General features: G+C 38.6%; 1 long non-coding RNA gene across 1 annotated transcript in view; it reads left to right on the top strand.

Annotated features, from left to right (window-relative positions):
• The window catches only part of LOC308053970, a 32,834-nt gene extending 26,558 nt beyond the window's left edge, over positions 1-6,276 (top strand). The window contains exon 2 of the long non-coding RNA XR_013923877.1: positions 38-6,276. This is a non-coding gene — a long non-coding RNA (uncharacterized lncRNA). The remainder of the gene's footprint in view (positions 1-37) is intronic.
• The last annotated feature ends 1,467 nt before the right edge of the window (positions 6,277-7,743 follow it).

Raw genomic sequence — 7,743 nt, 5'->3', positions numbered from 1 at the left:
CCCTGCTACACAAGGACTGCCCAGATGCTTTGGTGAGCTGCTGCAGGGGGTCACATTAAATAATTCTTTGACATAAACAAGTCTTTGCCAGGCCTTGTCTTGATTCATTGACTGGCTTGTCTGTGGTTCTGTATGTAGCTGCTCCTGAAAGTGTTCTTGCAACTCTTTGTGAAACTAAAAGTATAGTTTTATGTTTTTAATATATATTCTATTTTTTATGTGTACAAATCTTATACAGGAGGAAGAAGCAAAGCTTCCCTGAAATATTTTCTGGCTTAAAAAAAAAAAAAATCTTAATAGAATATGTGACTCTTCTGGGTGTCTCACTGAAGCAGTGTTTTGGTTTTTAATCAGGATTTTTATTTGCACCTGTTCATTGTGTCTTCTCTTGCAGTTTGGGTTAGAATCTGTTTCTGGTTGAGCTTTCTGGTGCCGAGCCTTGCAAAGAAGGGGCAACGGCCAAGAGACATTCATTCTGACTTACCACGATGTCCTGAGCATGATACTTCTCATGACACAAACAGCCCAGCACACTGAGTAACCCTCTATAAATAAAAAAATAAAATAGATGAAAATCATGAAACTAAGCATCTTCAGTGCAGCTACACAAAAATATTTGAATTACAAGTACACTTTTGTAGAAAGTTCGGCGGTTACAGAACACTTGCTTGACCTGCCAGCTGGCAGAAGAGCTGTGTTTCTTCCCCAGCCTCTCCATCTGAATGCAAGAGGTCTCTTGTTGCCTATCATGGTTCTAATTTTGATGGGGGGAAAAAAATGGAAAATTTGTGTCAATGATGCCATAGTCTAAACTATTATGAACTGTAGCTTTTTTTCAGAGCATTTCTTGATCAGTGTGGGTTGTCATAGATAATAATAGCATCTTACCACTTTTCCTCTGCACTGTGCAAGATTGCTGTCAGATTCTAAAGGCTGTCTGGTGCTTGTCGGGGTTAGCAAAGAAAATTAATTTGGTGCAGGCTAAGTGGGATAAAGATGAGCTTAGGATGCATTTTACGTGAACATTTCACCAAACTTCAGTTAAACTTTTTTAAGGCTTAAAAACCCCTGACCTACCTGTTCCAGACAATGTCCTGTCTGTCCATCCAGCAGTAGCTTTTCTCATCTTTGGGAGCAGTATTTGCTCTGCCTTCACCTCAAAAAATCTACAGATGTTTGAAGTGTTGATAGGTTTCTGTTCCCCCCGATTAAAAAAAATAAAAATAAAAATAAAAATCAAGTCCTGAGCTCTGTGTTATAGCCTGTCAGTGGGCCCATCTCCAGAAGTAATTCTAAACCGTGCATCTATTTTAGCCTCGTTTCCTGAGGCAATTAAATCTTATTCAGGCACATTGTCAGTCTGTCCCTCTGTGTTCACTCAAACTTTTTAAGCCCTTGTCAGTTTTTGGTAAAATCTGACAGAGAGATAGATATCTAACATATGGAATTCCTCCAGATTTTATGAAAACAGATGGCTAATTAAGCAACCCAACAAGTGTCCAGAAGGGAAATGTTTCATCATGTGCTTAGCCCTTGAGCTCTTCAGAGAATTTACATTAAAGAAATACAAATATCCCAAATATAACAAGGATTTCCCTAGTGCCAGCAATGTGTTACACATCAGGGAGTCCAACCACAAGGCACAAACTTATTGGCATTGTTGGTCCTGCGGTTCATACTTTCTTGTTTCCATTAAATATTTTAACGGAAACAAACAAAACTAGTTAGGAAATTGATTTAAGATTTGTATTTCCACACCAACTTTTTCTTTTACACCATTATTTTTGTATTACTCTAGTAAAAATAAGCTTGTATAAAGAAGTGAGGGGACTAATGTTGTGAACTGTCTTGCTCAGTTAGGGATAGATTTTCTTAGTGTGAGTGTGTGTGGAAGGGGGCAGAGAGTTGTTGTTTTGGGGTTGGAATTGGCCCAGGAGTAATTCAGCTTTGACCCAGCTTTGAGCAAGAGATTGGACTAGATGATCTCAGATCCCTTCCTTGATTTTTTTTTTTGAAATAATTAATTATAATTCCTACCCTGTTATACGACTATCTTTTTCTTCTCCTCCGAATGATAAAAGCAACTGGTGTTTTTACTCCACAACCTGCTCCCTGGCCCCTTCCCACCCCCAAAACCAGCATCGTCCGGCATCTGTGCTCTCCCAGAGTATTTCCATGAAACTTGTACAGCGAGGGTACTGCAATTTAAAGGCCTTTGAGGACTGTAAAATTACTAGATATCATTTCTGATATAGTTGCAGAGACACGTTATATCTGGCAACTACGAGCCAGCAGGAAAGAGGAACAATTTTACATTGTTTTATAGCATGTAGTTTCAGTACTGATATTTGAATCACCTCATTATATTTCTGTGACTGCTCTCTTACCGATCAAGCTGCTTTCATCTGGGCCCCAGATAAGGAGATGTCAAAGATGAATTAGTTCCTGTAATTAGGTGCTGTATCTGGATGCCTGACTTGGCTGGTGGAACAATAGCTAATGCATGAGGACTGTAAAAGCGTGTACCAGTTTCAGAAACAAGTCTCTTGATAGAACTGCAAATTGTTCACCTGACAGGGAGAAGAGCAGAGCTCAGAGAGGGTATTTAGGTGTATTTCTGGGGACATCGCGCTGCACAGCTTGCGGCTGTGCTGTTTTGACAAATGAGCTACTTGAGAAAAGGGTAAGCTTTGAAGATGCTCCGTGGAGCTGGGGTCACAATTTTGCTAATCTTATTTATGTTTCTCTGACAGTAGCTATAAAATTACATCAGAAGCCATAACTTTACTTCAGTTTTGGAATGTATAATGGTGATAAGACCAAGATGATGCTCTTTATTGCCACTGAAACAAAATGAAGTTTTCAGAATTATTCTTAGTGATTAAATGTTTTTGGGAGACAAGGGGCTTTTTAATTGATGAAAAATATGTTCTATTATTTCAGAGAAGGCAAATTTAGTACAAGCAGAAGAACATGGACCCCAAAGACGGGGAAATAGCCTCCCTTATTTAATAGTAATTTCCCAGTGTTTGTTAGAGTTGAACCGTATTTTTTGTCATAGATTTTATGACATGAAATACATCTTAAGCTCTCTTTCCAGGACTCAGGAGATGTTCCGCATGTTTGGTTGAGAAAGTATGGTTAAGGTAATTTTAGACTGATACGGAATTAGGGGCATAAACCCGAATTGCTGAAACCATGCAAGTTTTGAAACACATTTCACTATTTTTGAATCTTTGAAACAGAGCAATAAAAATCTGAAGAGTTTTAACCCCTATTGCAGTGCTATCCTTCATCAAATAAACAGATTTCTAGCTAAAAAAGCACTAAACAGTCCCATTCCTGTTGTTCTCTGTATGTAAATCTATTGATGAAAGACAAATAAAGCTTTTTTTTGCTTGGGTTTTTTTTTGATGATTTTTTTTTTTTGTTGGTTGGTTTGGTTTGTTTTTTTTCAGTTATTTTAACAAATGTCACCCGTGTGTGTGTGTGAAATATTTTGACTATTCCCTTGCTGCCTTTACTGGAGGGAGATAAATCCATTAAGAAAGCATCTCAAAACCAGGGGACTCTTGAGAGGATATTTGTTTTAAACAAAATTATTCCTTTCAGATATTAGTGGTTTCATCAAACAATGCTTATTCTACATGCTATAAATATTCTAGCTTTGCTTCTTCAGGTCTCAGACCAGTCTCTGGAACAATGCAATTTACTTACCCACCACTGCTACCCAAATCTTATAACTCTGGATGCTATTTGGTGCCCTTGGCTGTTCTGGGAGGCTGGGTAGTAGTTCTGTGTTCCTCATGGCCTCTGCTTCAAATTGAGACTATTTTGATAGAGAAGGGAAGAAGTAGTGACATATCTGTGAAGGTGTTGTTCAGTTTCAGATAAGGAGGCAGGAAGATTGGGCAGTGAATTTAGAGAACAGCAGCACTATCTGTACGCGCGTGTTTTCCAGTGCAGACCATGTGTGACAAAGGGCTTCTGGAAAAAAGCAGTTGCCTCACTTCTTAGCTCCTTATACTCTTTGTGGAAAAACTAATTTATTTCTCTCTCTTGTCGTCCACTGAAATAGGTAAAGTCTCCAAAAAAGCTCATGATAACTCCAGCTCAGAAAAGCCCTTCTGCCCTTTTCTTTTACACACTTGCTTCCTTTGACATACCTGAGCACAGTTTACTGCTTCCGGATCTTGGTTAACCACCACTGGATCATCGTTACCTGGTGTCTTCTATTTCCTCTGGCTCTCTGAGTGCCTCTACTTGTGCCGGATTTTGGGCTTTCCTGAATATGAACATTTTTAATTTTTTTGTTCTGTCTGCATGCTTGTGTTGTGCATGATTATATACTATATTATAAATACATATGAATGAAATAATAATTAAATTGGAAGGAGCCAAAGGAAAAAAATTATTAGTAGGACTGCTTATTATCCTTCAGCTCTGTGATTTTGATTCTTTTTCTCAACCTACGGAACTACCTCTGCATTAAAGCAGCCACTATATTCAAGAAATGTTTGAAAGGAAAATATTTTGGCGTAACATAGGAAAAGTGACACAAGTACTGTGAAAGGTTTGATGATGGTGCTATTCTGCAGTGTATTCATGCCTCCAAGGACCATCAGTTTCTCTGCTAAATGTTAAAACAATAACCCTGTCACAAGAGCATGTGCAGTGCTAGCAAAAATGTTTTTCATACTTAGGTTGATGTCTTCAGAAAGTGTTGGTGTGTCTTCTGTTTACCATACTTCACTGTTTATGATGTGAGCATACAAATATTGCACCTAAGGTTAAAAGAGACTGTTGAATGTGCAAGGTGGTTTTTTTTTTTTTTTTTTAGGCACCTTGAGAAAATTGTCTCCAGAGGTCTTCACTCTAACTTCTAGCCCCTAGTCTTCCAGGTGTGATGTTTTCAACTCTGTTTTCTGTGTATGATCCCCAGGTCCCAGCTAAGCTGGTCATTGCCAAGCAGCTGCAAGAGAGGAAGGGTGTTGAAGGTGTCAGAGGAGGGCTTGGAGCCAGAGGGAAGAGAACAGGGATGATAAGGAGGGACCCCACAATGTCCAGCCATTGCACCTGAGTTTGATTTCCCACAAGGGCCATCTGTGAGGATCAGTTTTGTGGTATGGCTGTCCATGACTCTGTTTATTCCCTCTGTGTCACCTTGTGCACATGGTGACTGAGCATGGGTGTCCATTTGCTGTAAGCAACCGTGAGAGCTTGTCACGTGGACTGCTAACGAGAACAGTGTCTGGGGGAAGAGTAGTTGGGGCAGAGTGTGGCTCAGCCCTGGAAACAGAGAGGATAACTAAAGTGAAAGGAAGGCTGCAATCTGGAAAATCAGGCTTTTGTTCCAAAGAAGTTCTCAGAAACGTTCACATTAATGCCATTAGTTTACTAGTGGCTCTTGTTAGTCAAAGGCAGCTGTGTTTTCTGTGCTGTAGAGAGCTACAACTTAGTACTACGCTTCTGTTTGAGGAGACAGGGTCCCAAAAGGTAGCTTCTACGTATTACCAGACTAGATCACCTGGGACTCACCTGATAGTGTCGTTTTTCCAGGACAACCGTAGACAAAGTGGCCTTGAAGCCTGAGAGTGGATATTTTTTAAAATTTGTCGACATTTGCTGTCTTGAGTGTTACTGTTCTGGTGATCCTTGCAGTGCTCTGTCTCTCTGTAGTTCTTTTGAAGCTTCTAATCTCAGTGATACCTTGGGATAATGAGTTTCACAGTTTAATTGCACTGTGTAAAAGCAGTATTTTTGTTTATCAAGTGTCATTCACTCAAAGTGATGTTTTAACATTTCAATTGCATACTGAAGAACAGAAGATACTAATGCAAAAATACTTTAAATTGGCTAATGTGATCTAGAAGTCAGGAGATCAAGCCTCTGCAGGTACACATATTAGCATCTTCTAAAGTATTATTTAGGAAAATTTACTTTTATTTGAAATTCTGCAGAAAATGCTTTAGCCAGTGTCTGATTTCTTCTAATTATTTTAACTAATGACAGCACAACAGTGCCTGTAGGATAGAATAATGAAAGTGTCTTCCAGCAACTGGTACCTGTGCCTTGCTTCAGTAGCATGAATTGATCATGACTTTTTTGACATCAGTAGAATTGCAACTCCTGTGTAAAATCAAAGAGTAGAAAGTTGAGTTGCTCTGTTACTGCTTTGTGTTTTTAATTTTGTTTTACTAGCCTGATTCCTGAACAATCCAGGGCCAGTTCTCTGCCATTTTTGGTCCCTGTGTCAAAGGCACCTCCCCTCCCCCCCCCCCAAAAAAAAAAAAAAAAAAGTATGAAAGTGAAAGCTGTTTCCTTTAAATGTATAAACCCTTGATTTGGACTCTGTATAGCTTTGAAGAAAAAGGGCTTTAGTGCATATATGTATGTTGTTCTAGGTTACTCTCCTTTTTGGGGATTTAATTAAGTAATTACATTAGCCACAGGTCTCCTGACTTCCATTTCTGCCTCTGTCTTTTTTGCATCTAGGTAACAATAGTGAAGAATAATAAAAAAAACCCCAAACCATAATTAATTGCCACAAATTTTCGACATGTTTATGGTAGGATAAACAGATCAAGACAGTAACAAATTATCTTTGTTATTTTGTTTGGTGGTGAGGTGTTTTTTTCCCCCCTTGTCAAATAGCTATTAGCATCCTTGAGTTTGATTCTTTTGTAGATTTCTTACTGCCTGTGAGATTGTTTTTTTTTTTCATCTTCTATTCTGACATGCAGTAGTGCAGAAGAATGGGTTAGACTTAATCCTAGTTGTTTTTGCAGTTTGAAGTGAACATACACGCACGGAGTAACTGCAAAATGTTATGATGCTGAGACTCCTCCTGCCAGGATGGCTATTTTAAAACACGAGCCATCATGGCAACATGGGCATCAAACAGACGGGGAAAGAGAATTTCCCGTGAAGTTCGCATCATCATGTATTTTGCTCTTAACCTGCCTACATGAAATACTTAGTTTTTCTGTGAGATCTGCAAGATGAGCCTTGTCAGCTCTGAAATTTCCACCTTTAAGAAAGTTTATGAGAGGCCATTTCTTTGCACCCGATTAACAATTCTGTTACCTCAGACTACTCATTTTGCTTCTAATGTTTATGTAAATCAAGAGTACGCAGGAGCCAGAAACTAGTTTATCATCATTACTGTGCTGTATGGCTGCCTGAACATACAGAGCTGACAAACAGTCACTGCCTGGGACAAGTTTTCGCATAATTTTAGAAATACAGTTTTAAGGCATCGCAGTCGGTAGCTGCGAGGATTCTAAAACTAGCCTCCCTGCAAAACCACCCCAAAATTCCTATAAGGTTAGGAGCTCTATAGAGTAACTTGAAAAATGAATTTTCATTATAGATGTGAACTGACTGGTCTAAATAACTCTTAATACCCAGAACCAGAGATAGAGTATACAATATTTTTTTAATAGGAAAAGCAGTTATACAGGCAGTACTGTTGTTCTTAGTGGGCTTTTTTCCATGGAGCTTCTTATTAAAATAATATAAAAGATAATTTTACCATGGAAAGCTAATAGCTTAAAAAAACGAAACCAAAACAACCAAAAAAAGCCCCACCCCACATACCATTGCCCCAACCCATATATTCAGTATCTTCAAAATAATTTCAATAAAAATTTAGATTTAAAAGTATTGTGTATAGGTTCTCAGAAAACATTTAAAACATAGTATCCATAGATTTTTCTTCCACAAAATTTCACTTACACCATA

This window comes from Falco punctatus (genome assembly GCF_963210335.1).
Source record: "Falco punctatus genome assembly, chromosome: 15".
Taxonomy (NCBI): domain Eukaryota; kingdom Metazoa; phylum Chordata; class Aves; order Falconiformes; family Falconidae; genus Falco; species Falco punctatus.
The sequence above is the reverse complement of the archived record's forward strand: the minus strand, read 5'-3'. Positions and strand labels throughout refer to the sequence as shown.